Here is a 14829-nt window from a genome sequence, read left to right as displayed (position 1 = left end):
GGTAAAGAAACACACTTTACCTAACTCTATACCTAACTCTAAACTAGACCAAGTTGAACTTAACTATATCCTATGTGTCGGAATATCCTAACATCCCCCCTTAAGAACAACTTGGGATAGGATTGAAGGATTTACAAATATGACACAATAGGAGAAGGAAGGAGGCACTAGAGCCTATCCCCCCTTAGCGACAACTTCCTGAACTCCAAGCATATATCGAAGTTTAGTGAACTTCGCCTTTGTGAGAGCCTTTGTGAAGATGTCTGCAACCTGATCATCTGTTGGACAATATTGCACTTCAAGAACATGGTCATGAATGAGCTTTCTGATGAAGTGCATGTGTAGTTCGATGTGTTTGCTGCGCTGATGCTGAACTGGATCTTTGCATAGCTGAATGGCACTTTGATTATCACACCAAAGTGTGGTTGGATGCTGCTGCTCAAAGCCAAACTCTGATAGGATCTGACGAAGCCACAAGGCTTCCTTACTAGCTTCCACGGCACCACGATACTCTGCTTCTGCTGACGAAAGAGAAATGGCAGCCTGTTTCTTACAAGCCCATGTAATTGGTCCTGAACCAAGAGTGAAGACATAACCGGCAGTAGACTTCCGATCATCAGGGTCACCAGCCCAATCAGAATCAGTGAAACCAACTAACAGAGGAGCTGCTTTGGCACTGTAATGAATCCCAAACTGTACTGTACCTCGAACATAACGAAGTATTCTTTTGGCTGCTTTCCAATGACTTTCACGGGGGTTTTGCATAAAACGAGCAACAAGGCCAACATCAAAGGAAAGATCAGGACGAGTATGGGTTAAGTACAAGAGTTTTCCTACAAGTTGACGGTATAAGGTAGCATCAACTTCAGGAGAAGTACAAGAGACTGAAAGTTTGACTCCAGACTGAAAGGGAGAAGGGGCTGGCTTACAGTCTTCCATGTGAAAATGACGAAGAATATCACAAGCATACTTGGACTGGGAAAGGGAAATACCTTCCTTGGATTGCAAGACTTGAAGACCGAGAAAATAGTGTAAGTGTCCTAAGTCTGTCATTTCAAATTTCTTTTTAAGGATAGACTTCACATGGTTTATAAGGTTGGGATCACTGCCAGTAAGGATAAGATCATCAACATAAAGAACAAGGATGATAAGAGAGTCACCCACTTTCTTGGTGTAGACAGTATTGTCAGAATGACACCTAGAAAAGCCAGATTCTAAAAGAAAGCTATCCATTTTGGCATACCAAGCCCGAGGAGCTTGCTTGAGACCATAAAGGGATTTCTTAAGTCGACACACAAGGCTGGAGTCTGTTTGTATGAAGCCAATGGGTTGTTCCATATAGATTTCTTCCTGCAAGTCCCCATGCAAGAAGGCAGATTTAACATCCATCTGATGGACTTCCCATTTTAAAGAGGCAGCAAGGGAAAGAACAAGGCGGATAGAGTTCATTTTGGCAACAGGGGCGAAGGTTTCAGTGTAGTCAATGCCTTCAACCTGTGAAAAGCCCTTAGCAACTAGACGAGCCTTATGTTTATCAACTTTCCCATCTGGTCCATACTTGGTTCTGTAAACCCATTTGCATCTAACAAGTTTGCGTCCCTTTGGTAGAGGAACAAGATCCCATGTATCATTTGTCATCAATGAATGATATTCTTCATTCATAGCTGCTTCCCAATGTGGATGGCCTGAAGCTTCTGCAAAAGTGTCAGGATCATGATTTACTGGAGCTTGAGCCAGTAAAGAAGAGGCTCTTTCAAACTGAGAACGTGTACGTCGTTGATCTGTAGGATCACCGGCAAGATCACCTGCTGCATCCCGAGTAGCACGGACCCATCTTGGAAGTTGAGGATCCTGAGAAGGTGGGGGAGGATTATCATCCTCGCTTTCATCATCAGAAGAAGAAATGTTTTCAAAGATAGAAGAGATAGGAAGAGGTGGCACATCCGCCGGACTAGGCTCGCAGGCCGATTTATTTTCATCAAATTTTACATCTCTTCTAATGATAACATTTTTGGACTTAAATGGAATAAGTCTATAACCTTTTACATCTTCAGAATATCCAACAAAAGTACATTTCTCACTCTTAGGTTCTAAAGCTTTATGCTTTTCATCTGGAATATGGGCCCATGCTTCACTTCCAAACACACGAAAGTGACTTACATCTGGTTTAATGGAACTCCAAGCTTCTTCTGGAGTGATATTCTCTAGAACCTTGGTAGGAGTGCGATTGATTATATAATTTGCACAATTAATTGCTTCGGCCCAAAAACTAAGACTGAGTCCTTTAGATTGCAGCATACAATTAGCCATTTCCTTTAAGGTGCGATTTTTCCTTTCAGCTACACCATTTTGTTGTGGAGTGTATGGAACAGTATGTTGCATTTGAATTCCATTTTCGGTGCAAAAGTTGATGAATGCGTTTTTAACATATTCTCCACCATTATCAGTTCTTAGCTTAAGAATTTGATGTCCAGATTGTTTTTCAACAAATGCTTTGAAGGCCAAAAAAGTGCTAAATACTTCGCTCTTGAGTTTTAAGAAGTATACCCAAGTGCGTCTAGAGAAATCATCAATGAAAGTTAAGAAGTACTTGCAGCCAGAGAATGAAGCAACAGGAAGAGGACCACATAAATCACTGTGCACAAGCTGTAAAGGGGCTGAGGCGTGCCAAGAGGCACGTTTGTCAAAACTGTCCCGATGATGTTTTCCGAGTACACATCCGGAACAAACACCATCTTTGCAAGATACCATAGGAAGACCTGTCACCATATTTTCTTTACATAGATGCTGAAGGGAGCGATAGTTTAAGTGACCAAACCGCTCATGCCAAAGTTTGCTCACTTCATCATTATGAGCAACAAACACTGAGGGAAGATGGGATGACCCAAAGTTGTGAAACTTATACAACCTTTTGGAATCATCAGCAAGACCAGTAGCTAGAATCTGTTTAGGATATTTTAGATCCTTGATTACAACATCATGAGGTGAAAATTCAACAATTTTACCTTCACCTGAATGAGTTATCTGATAGACAGATAGAAGGTTGCAGGATAAGTTTGGAACACATAATACATCATTGAACTGACCATTGTCTAGATGAACAGTTCCAGTCCCTACAACATTAAGAGATCTATCATCACCAACATATATATTTTTGGTGTTACAATCATTTAAAGAAGAAAACATGGCTTGGTTTTTGGCCATGTGACAAGAGGCTCCAGAATCAATGAGCCACTCATGAGAATGAGAAGAAGAAGAAGATACATTTAATGCATAACCAGACTGAGATGATTGACGATGACATGCAGAAAGTGCCGTTCCGGAAGTTGAAGTTGAAGTAGGCTCCAGATGGATGTTATGTTTCTTCATTGCGGCTTCCAAGGCTTCCATCTTCTTAAAGCATTTAGATTCTAAGTGGCCATCTCGATTACAAAAGTTACAATGTCTGTCAGTCCTCTTCCATTTGTTTTTATTGGTCTTGTCATTTTGCTGAAATGATCTTTCATCTTGAGGCTGAGTTGGTTTAGGACCATTCCTTTGAGGATAAGACTTCTTAGGATTCTTTGAATTTGGTTGCTGCTGGGCGGCTAACGCTTTCGAGGAAGAGTTTCCAAGATTAAGAAGACCAAGGTGTAAGAGTTTTTCTTGTTCTCTTATTAAGGAATCACAAAAGGAGTCAAAGGAAGGGGGTTTGTAGTCTTTGCCTTGACAAATGAAAGCTTCCCTTGTAGAATGGAAAGTGGAAACAAATACAGAGTAGGCTGGTCCCAACTTAGTAAGGATGGAATAAATAAGGTTACCATCTTCTTTCTTAACTTTAACACCTTCCAAGAGATATCTAAGGGTCTTGAATTTGGACAAGAAATCTTCAATGCAAGAAAAATTATTAGGATCCAAAGTAAGCAACTCATTCTCAAGTTGATGGGCTCTAATTTCATTTTTAATCCCAAAAACTTTAGCAAGTTTTTCTAATGCTTCATGAGGAGTTTCAATTTCTGCAATGTGGAATCTAAGATCAGGAGAAACAGACATTCCTATCAAACCACGTGCTTGATCTTGTCTATTTTCCCATTTTTCGGCCTTGTCTTCATCTTTGGGTTTCTTCTCTTGGTCTGTGGCTATTCTGAAGAGACCTTTACTTCTAAGTAAATCTCCCATGTAGGCTACCCATTGGAAGTAGTTAGTGCTGTCAAGAATGACTTGGCATGGACTTTCCATTTTTTGAAAAAAAACTGAAGCTGAAGATGTTGAAAGTAAGTGGTCCAATGGATAGATCTCGAAAAAATAGGCGGTTTTAAAAAAAACGGCTCTGAAAAAGGCTTCCGGATGAAGAAGTTATGGCTTTTTGAAAAAAAATTGTTGACGTTGCCGGCAAAGTGCGCGAATGTGCGGGAATGAAAAAATCCGCCCCCACAAAATGGAGACTTGAACCCAAAACCTCTACTCTCTTAAAAAGTCTTTGAACCAATTGATCTATACAAAATATTTGAGAGAGAGAGAGAGAGAGAGAGAGAGGGGGGGGGGCCTCGATTTGCGTGCTTGCCTTGGGAAGGCTCTTTTCCCCTACAAAACACAAAACACAAAACCCAACACGAATATGCAAAGAAAAACGAACCTTACGGCTCAAAGTTAGCTTTAGCCAAAAAACTAGAATTTTTTTAAAAAAAAATCTCAAAGTTAGCTTTTAACCGAAAAACTAAATATTTTTCTCAATGTTTCTGATTTTCCAAGATCACACTAAGGTGCAGGGAAAAGAGCATACGCATGAGAAAAATCCTTTCTTTCTGTTTCTGATTTGCCCAGATCGCACAGAGTCGCAGGGCAAAGAGCATACGCAAAAATGAAAGGTATAGATCCGGGAAAAAAAAAAAAAAGGCTAAATAAACCGAAACCGAAATAAGCAGAGAGAAAATGACAGTAAACTGCAAAAAAAAAAAACACTGTATACCTCCCGATCTGAAAAATGACGCAGCTAGGGCTACCGGAAACCTTTTCGCGTGAAACGAAAGGGGTTCTTCACTGAAACAGATGCTCCGAACGCAACAGAGCAGTCCTCTCGGCCCGAAAGCAGTCAGAAACAGCAGATCTAGGAAACGACAGCCGCATGCAGTTCTACCAGCTTCAGATTTGGATCACCAACGGACGCGGCCCTCAAATAGCTCCGATACCATGTAGGAATTTACAGGGTAAGTTCCTCAGAAAGAATACCAAAAGGACACCGCTCACAACCAGATCTCAAATCAATACACCAGTATTTTTGACGTGGTTAAAACCCTCAGAGTGCAAGGAGGGAAACAGTCCACGGCCTGTCCCAACGTGGGTACAGACAATTTATTAATCAAAGAATGAAAATTTACATAAGCTTCTCTCATGCACGGATTACCCGAACAATGACCCTCCATGCGCTTTAAATAGAACTCATGGACCAATCGGGTGTCAAGCCACGGATCAAGTGTCGATAATACCGAGGTGAGAGTGAACCGTCGGATCACTACATATCGTGACCGTCGGATTGCAAGTTACAATATGTACAACGGTAAAGAAACACACTTTACCTAACTCTATACCTAACTCTAAACTAGACCAAGTTGAATTTAACTATATCCTATGTGTCGGAATATCCTAACAGTTTTGTAGATAGCATATTCAAGAAACTACTAACTCGGTGGGTTCCATTCTATACATTTCTTTTTTCATGCCATATAATCTTCACCCATTGCACAATCTTGATTTTCACGACTTTTTTCTTTATCTATCACATGTTAAATTGGCAAGCATAGTGTATTCAACGACTGACATTCTATTTCACCTAACCATTTTCAATCATAAAGTTTCTTGCCACTATTCCGTTCTTCCTTTGTAATGTATTGCTCCCCTTTTCTTGTTTTCAAATGTTAACAAAGACCACTATTCTTATCTTTCTTCATAGGCCATAGCCTAGAGTTCAAACTTGGATCTTTGTATCTATTATTTCTTTCTTTAGCACCTTCTTGAACCAAGTTTGGATGTACTTCCTGTCTTTGGGTCTTCACACTATGGACAACCACCTAGTCAACTTGTTCAACCATGAGGTTTGTACATGGTTCCCACAATCTTGGTCACATTATAGTATTCATCCAATCCACAAATTGGGCACTAGTAAGAATCCCAATAACTATAGGACTATCATGGTTGGCCACAAATTTTCCACACTCTACTACAATCCTCCATTTGAGGCTCCCTAGGGAGTTTGAGAGGAAGGTAGAGGATAGATTGGATTTTGACTTGAACATCAGGTTATTGATCACATTCTCACACTTGGGGTCATCATCAAGGAAGCACGATGTCGATTTTTGAAAGTTTATTATTGGTTTTTAGACTTTCAGAAAGCTATTGGTTCTGTCTCCAAGGTGGTTGTTTTTAATACTCAATGAAATTAGCATCTCAAAGGCCTTATTGTTAGCCATCATGCCCTTTTCTAGGCAACCTTTTGTCAGTTGACAGGTAGCCTAGGTAAAAACAAGGCCATGATCTTTGATGGGTTGAAGAATATCATCTTTAATCACCTCACTTTAGTTTGTGGAATGCACTTCAACCCTGAGTCAACAATGGCTATGGGTCCTTGGCCCTTCTTGAGAGGCAACATTTCTAGAACCATTTTCAGGACATAACATCCAAGATGTCGCTCATGGGCACCCCTGTTCAGCCCACAATTTTATACGATTAAAAAGTTTGGGGACTTGGTTTACTAGATCTTTATTGTTCTTCAATAGAGAGTAAAAATCATCCTCCTTTGCCACATCATCAGATGCAAACAGACAGTTCCTTAACGCATCATCCTTATAGAATTTGGTGCTTGCCCCTATTGCCTTCAAACAATGTTTGGACTCCTCTCGCTTCTACACCACATTTAACGCTTTTCTTATACAATGAAGGTGTGGGACCGATAATCGTACTTGGCCTATTGTTTATTATAGTCCATTACAAGAACTAATTTTTTAGCTTGGTCTTGGTGTTGGTACATCGTAGTTTTAAATCTTCTAGGGTATTACAATGGACGTACACCCTCCATTTAGATATTCATTGTTTGCACTTGGCCACATCTTTTGGCCAAATAGGAGATAAATACAATCATCCAAGAGGATATCTACTAGCAATTTGTATAGGTCACTTGGAAGATGGCCTTCTATGTTGAGCACTTCATGGTTATGAGGGATGGACTCATTGTTTGACCCCATTGCACACTTTGCCATTGGATGCATGCTCTTCAAATACCCTTGGGTCAATTCAAAGTTGGCTCTCATAGACTACAATTTGAGATCGATCACCATATTGGATCTGCTAATTGTGCCATCTCCAAGAGATTGAGATCGATTATTTTGTCTTCGATTACCTAGTTTACTACAAGATTCAAGGATTGTTCCATTGTTAACACTATTAACATTTCAGGCTTGGCAACGTCTTTAGGTGCTCCGACTAGATATGCCTAGCCCTGTACATGTAAGGAGGCCCTTCATCCTCGCTCTTTAATCTCTATCCACATCCACATCCTAAACCAACTCTCATACAACAAATCACTTCCTTTTGCTACGGTGTTCCCATCTAGGGGAACCAAGTAGTATATGGATAGAGATGATACTAGATCAGTGAGGACATAGGGTATTATTTCTACCTCCTTGAGACCCTAGCTGTAACGTCCTGCAGATGTGCGACGCGTTTGGGCGCCGGGCGAGCCGGGCGCGCGCGCGGGCGGGAGGCGAGTTGGGCCGCACGACGGTTGTGCAACGGAGGCGCGACACGGGTGCGACAGACTTGCGACAATACTTGCGACGATATGTGATACAAATGAAAGTGCGATGGAGTTTATACCCGCTTGGAGCGTTTGGCGATATACTTGACGCCGACTTGCGATGGAGGGCGAGCCGACTCATGTGTTGGGCGTTGAACGATGGCTAAGGGGTGTGTGCACGAAGGTTGGGTGGTCGACTGGGAAAGCCCCACCCACACATTAGGATGGCTATATATGAGTGCGTTTTGGAGAGCATTCGATCAACACTTCACACAAGTAGTGCGCAATTCAAGTGTGCAGAAAAGAGGAGGTGAGGCGCATATCTCATGCGCTAAGTCTTGGTTTAGCTGCACGGTTGGTGAACGCACTTGGAGTTGGGTGAAGGTGTTGGGCAAGGTGTGCCCGTTGGTCGGTTAAGGCGTGCACGGTGAACGTGTGGCGCCCGATTTGTGCGACGGCTTGGCGTGGGTGTCTTGGCGACTCGGGTGAGCGCCCGCCCATCGTGCAAGTGTGCACGAAGTCTTGTTGGTGTGTTGGGTTGTGAATGGAAGTGTGTCTCGGGTGGAGGCGCCCGTGTGTGGCAACTTGGAGGCGCGCCCAAGTTGGGCAAACAACACGATTGTGCGACGAGGTGAACAAAGGGTTGGAGAGTCGTGCGGTGACCGTGCGGAGGTGCCGACGAGCTGGGCAACTGAGTTTGCCGAAGTTGTGAAAATTGGCTAAGTGTAAATTTGGGGTTTCCCAAGATTTAACTTGTACATTGTAAAAGTGAAGATTGTATAATATATTGATTCGGACAGACTCATATTGCAGGGAGTTGCCCCTCCCTTTATACTGTTGTGCATTTCTATTGTATAATGCTGTTGATAATGAATGTGTATGGGTATTCATTGGTATAAAGGAACACATTAATAATACTTGGTTGCGAAACACAAACTAAGTAGGATAAGTGGAATGTTAGGCGTAGTCCACGAACATAAGTATTGGTGGAAAGAAAGTGTTCGGTGGTGCCGCACCTCGCTATAAGCGGTTGAAAGACTACCGCAGGTGTAGGGGCGTGACAAGTGGTATCAAAGCTGGTACGTGATGAAGTGCAGGTGTGGATGCACTTGACAGTTGATGACAGTGGAAGCAGGTACTTGCAGGTGAAGGAAGCTAGTTTCACATACAAGTGGAACAAGGGTCGGTTCATGGTTGCAGGGAACTTGGTGAAGCTGGTGAATGGTGAAACAGGTTTGGCAGAGGTGAAGCTTAGTGCTTGGGCCAAGCTAAACGACAAGGCATGGCAGGTTTGGAAGAATGCGAAGGGAAGCTCTTGCTTACCTTATATAGGTTGAAGCGGATGAAAGAAGAGAATCCCCGAATTCGAAAGGAACTTGAAGTCTTGGAAAAGAATGTTGAAGACGAACTTCTTCAACTTGGTTGGACAATGGAGCAGGATGAAGATGCAGATTGTGCTGACAAGGAAGAGGAAGCCGTGATGATTGAGGATGTTGCAGATGTGACAACGATGGAGGATGAACTTGAGATTGATCAAGTTGGACCAGGATCGTGCAGTTTGCAGACATGGATGGATGAGGATACTCATATGGAGGAGCCTCATGATGATGAAGTAAGTATTGATACTTGTGTTTCATCTAAGCATTTGGTAGATGGACCGTATGCAGGGAAGGGCAAAATCAGTTTGTCGATGCTAGGGAGGATCTTACCATGGATGTCTACGATGAGACCTTGTATGGAGAAGCAAGGATTGTTGATTGTTGCAGGACTTGTTGGGGTTGTTTGTGACCTTGTGATAGAAGGTACAAAGGCCTGTGACAAGGGAGGAACATGATGATCATTGCGGAGGATTGGGTCATGCTTTAGCCACATGGAGAATTGGCTAAGTGCCCGGCATGACTCATGGATAGATTGGAGGGCACACACTTGAGGTATGATGATGCTTGGGTGGACTTCTCATGGTCGAAACCAAGAGATAGTCTTGGTGGAACCTTTAGTGAGGGAGCTATGATGGAAGGGACTCGTGATGATGATGATATGGTTGGGTGACCGAGTTCACTAGACCGAAGATTGTAGACTTGGATGAGGATGACCGGTTGTTGTGTTGGGTCTACTTGGTTGGACTACATGGGCAACTTAGTCATGGACATCAGGTTGGAGACATGGAACATGGAAGTCTTATGCAGGGACATTATGCGAGAACACTTGTAGAGGTGTCACTTATGGGCATCCAATGAGGAGTGCCAAGGCAGGGATGTTGTGCAGATGGATTAGCTGATGTGACATGGAGACTTATTACTTATGAGCCGATGGAGAGGTTGTACACTCTTGTACAACAAGGCCATGGACTTGGATGGAGTTGTGAGTAGACTATGGAGCATTCCTACTACATGGAGAGTTGAGGCATCTTGCAGAGACCTTTGGGCCGAAACTTGTATGCTTGCTAGGATGTTGGTTGGGGATGACTTATGGAGCTCATGATGACATGAGATTGTTGTGACTTTTGGAGACTTCACATATGGTGGACTTGGAGGATCTGATTCATTGAGGAGCTGAGGTTAGAAACTTTGATGCAGGTGCATACTTCCGAGTACATGCATGGGTGTGGCTTGGAAGAGTGACTTGATGTGGAGGATCGATATGAGACACTTTGGAGTGATGGAGTTACAATGATGAGGATGCTTTGGTGACTACACTTGGGCATGGGTTGAGCTGAGACTCAACTACTTTTGACACATGGGAGCTGATTGATCTATGATCATGGGCAGCACATGGATAGATGAGATAGGTGTATACTTGTTTCTATAGCAGACTTGAGGGATGGCACATTGCAGATATGATGGAGGTTGCTTCATGGACCTGGATGTGGCACACCGAGAGTGGGAGTTTGATGAGATGGTCTCTTCATATGGAGGAGATACACATATGGATGATGTTGGGATAGATGTGGTTGATTTCATGCAGCACATTGACACCAAACAGCATGGACAACATGTTGCAGATGAGATGAAGACTACTTGATGGACCTGAGCATGGCTTACACTTGTATGAGATGGATTCTTGATCGAGTTGAGGATGTGATGGGATTTTTTGAGCAACGAATGATGGTGGCATGAGGATGTGCATTCTCATGGTTTGAGCGTGACAGTTGGGTTAGCTACCCAACTAGTTTAGACATGGCGGCGGGCATGTACAAAGATGTGTTAGCATTATGTTTGAGTATCATGGCAGCAGTTCACATAATGACACATGATGTGGTCGACACGAGATGTTGCAATGGGCATGTAGCTTGAGATGGAGGGACCAACCTTCCATGGCGGAGAGCAGCATGTGGAGATTGTGACAGGGTGATCGATGGTCATAGATTGAGATGATCTTTGATATATGACATACCGATGAGGTGTATACCTTGGTATGGTGATCTTGGTGATAGATGGTTGCCGAGGCGAGACATGGTGCAGACGATGGTTCTACATATGTTGCAGGGATGTTTGTAGTATGTGGAGGAGTTGACATCATGGATATTGATGATCTTGTTGGATGGCTACCAGGATGATATGTTGTCGAGGACGACAACGATTTCAGGTGGAGGAGGATGTAACGTCCTGCGGATGTGCGACGTGTTTGGGCGCCGAGCGAGCTGGGCGCGCGCGGGGGCGAGAGGCGAGTTGGGCCGCACGGTGGTTGTGCGACGGAGGCACGACACGGGTGCGACAGACTTGCGACAATACTTGCGACGATATGCGATACAAATGAAAGTGCGATGGAGTTTATACCCGCTTGGAGCGTTTGGCGATATACTTGAGGCCGACTTGCGATGGAGGGTGGGCCGACTTATGTGTTGGGCGTTGAACGATGGTTAAGGGGTGTGCGCACGAAGGTTGGGTGGTCGGCTGGGCAAGCCCCACCCACACATTGCGATGGCTATATATGAGTGCGTTTTGGAGAGCATTCGATCAACACTTCACACAAGTAGTGCGCAGTTCAAGTGCGCAGAAACAAGAGGAGGTGAGGCGCATATCTCATGCGCTAAGTCTTGGTTTAGCCGCACGGTTGGTGAACGCACTTGGAGTTGGGTGAAGGTGTTGGGCAAGGTGTGCCCGTTGGTCGGTTAAGGCATGCACGGTGAACGTGTGGCGCCCGATTTGTGCGACGGCTTGGCGTGGGTGTCTTGGCGACTCGGGTGAGCGCCCGCCCATCGTGCAAGTGTGCACGAAGTCTTGTTGGTGTGTTGGGTTGTGAACAGAAGTGTGTCTCGGGTGGAGGCGCCCGTGTGTGGCGACTTGGAGGCGCGCCCAAGTTGGGCAAACAACACGATTGTGCGACGAGGTGAACGAAGGGTTGGAGAGTCGTGCGGTGACCGTGCGGAGGTGCCGACGAGCTGGGCAACCGAGTTTGCCGAAGTTGTGAAAATTGGCTAAGTGTAAATTTGGGGTTTTCCAAGATTTAACTTGTACATTGTAAAAGTGAAGATTGTATAATATATTGATTCGGGCAGACTCATATTGCAGGGAGTTGCCCCTCCCTTTATATTGTTGTGCATTTCTATTGTATAATGTTGTTGATAATGAATGTGTATGGGTATTCATTGGTATAAAGGAACACATTAATAATACTTGGTTGCGAAACACAAACTAAGTAGGATAAGTGGAATGTTAGGCGTAGTCCACGAACATAAGCATTGGTGAAAAGAAAGTGTTCGGTGGTGCCGCACCTCGCTATAAGCGGTTGAAAGACTACCGTAGGTGTAGGGGCATGACACTAGCAGTGTCGCCAGAGAAGACCTCATATTAACAATCAAACCAATCACCAGTTGATGTCTTCTAAACCATAGTGTTAGGATCTTCCTTCCAGACAACGACACAATGCTCATTCCAGCGCCTCTTCAGATACTTCTTCTAAGATAGACATCTATTTTAAGTTTTCTTCATTAAGCCTCTGATGCTATGAGAAAAGGATGCAGTGGATCATGTTGAAGAATGTAACTAGCGTCGGTGTTCATAATTGTACTTGAGTCATAATGTAATGTATTTGTAATTTTTTTTTAAAGAAATTGACTTATTAAAGCGTGGGTTTCATGTTTGGGTCAATTGTTTATAGGTCAAAGCCTCCATTGTAGGCTTTTAGGGTTTATATCAAGTGTCCTTGTCCATGTCATATGGTGAAAGACCCTTTTTGGTCTCTATTTACAAAGAAGAAATTTATTTTATTGTAAAATAGGTCAATTAGGCTTCCTCCACGAAGTCGACCTCACATTGGACAAGTTGGCCTAAATAGAGGGGCAGAAATCCCTATATAAAGGTAAGTAAAATATTGATAAGCATGATGAAGGGAGTTATGTGAATGATCATGATCAAGATAACCTTCATATCGTAAGAAGGAATATAAGCCATGAAAGGTTCTATGATGTTATAAAAGAAGGAAGTGGTTGATCTCCCTAAACTAAGAGGGAGTCTGGATGGAAGAAAGGGTATATCTCGCCAGTTAAGAGGGAGGGCATATTATGACAATGAATATTTGAAGTAGGCAAAAGTATTATCAATAAATGTTCATGAAGTTGCAAAAAAAACAAATCTGAAGATGTATTTTGTGTTGTTGAATAAAATGAAAGAAGAAGAAAGATTCCGACAAATTATATATAACTTGATGATGAAAGTAGCATCAGAACAATTGAGGGCTCCAAAGGTTTGTATTTGCTTGTATGTATATTTGAAAGTTTATTATTGATTGGGGTTCGTGTTTGTACAGGTAAATCTCTCCATAAAAAGGTTGAACACTTTGGAAGCATGCTTGGACAAATGGATATATTATAGGGAGAGTTGAAGCACCTAATGGTGGATGTTTGGGAGGCCATATAGCCAATGTATGTGTTAATGTCCATATCTCGAAGAGGGAGGGTGGCGTTGGTCATGGAGCTACGACCTTGGATACACACCTAGATCCTTGGATTGATGGTTAGCTAGTAAGCCTAATGCTACCAAGAATGGCTAAAAGCTTAAGTCCATCTTAGTTCCACCCGGATAGATTACCTTGGTCAGGGATCTGGTCCGCAACACTGAGTGTGCTAGAACTCTTTATAGTTCTGAGATCTTCCATGTACCTCTATATATATGTAATTATGAATAACTCCCTAGTTAAGAGGGAGTGTTGAAGAATGTAACTAGTGTCGGTCTTCATAATTGTATTTGAGTCATAATGTCATGTATTTGTCGAAAGAAAGAAAAATACATTTAATTATTAAAGAAATTGAATTATTAAAACATGGGTTTCATGCTTGGGTCAATTGTTTATAGGTCAAAGCTTATATTGTAGGCTTTTAGGGTTTATACCAATTGTCCTCGTCCATTTCATATTGTATAAGACCCCTCTTGGTCTCTATTTGTCAAAAAAGAAATTTATTTTATTGTAAAATAGGTCAATTAATCCTCCTCCATCGAGTTGGTTTAAATAGAGGGGCATGAACACCTATGTAAAGGCAACAAGTCGACCTCATTTGCCACACACACTCATCAAGTTCGATCTGCGACTGTCGGGGCTAGAAAAAGTGTGAATTTCAAAGAAAGAAAAGGAAAGGGCTAGCAAAGAAGGGGGTCTCTCTCAAGCATAAGATGTTGAAATTCTCTCTCTCTCTCTCACTCGTGTGAAGCTAATGGAGGCGCTGAAAACTGTAGAGATGAAGCTGGGGTTGAAATTTTGTAGTTGGGAAGTCAAATTTTTGGATTGTTGATGGGATGAAGCTACAGGATAAAAAGAGACTACTAAATCATCTTGGAAGGCTACTTTGGTGGAGGAGGAAGGTCTATTGGTCTAAGGTCTTGGTCCATCTCATTTTGAATCTATTGAAGGAAGAGTTTCTGGCTGGGTTTTCTCGTATATAGGGGTTTTAGCCCTGACAGAGTGCCTACTTCTGGTGCCGTTGATCTTCATGTTTTTTATTTGATAATTAATTGATGAGAAGAAGATAAAGAAGGAACATAAAGAAGTTAATAAGAACATAACAATATTACAAGTAATTATCAACATAAGAAAATATTTTTGCCTTTTCGATTTTCTAATAGATC

This window comes from Pinus tabuliformis, chromosome J (assembly GCF_031772625.1).
Source record: "Pinus tabuliformis cultivar Carrire ecotype Pingquan chromosome J, CPIR1, whole genome shotgun sequence".
Classification (NCBI taxonomy): Eukaryota; Viridiplantae; Streptophyta; class Pinopsida; order Pinales; family Pinaceae; genus Pinus; species Pinus tabuliformis.
This window is presented reverse-complemented; position numbering follows the sequence as displayed.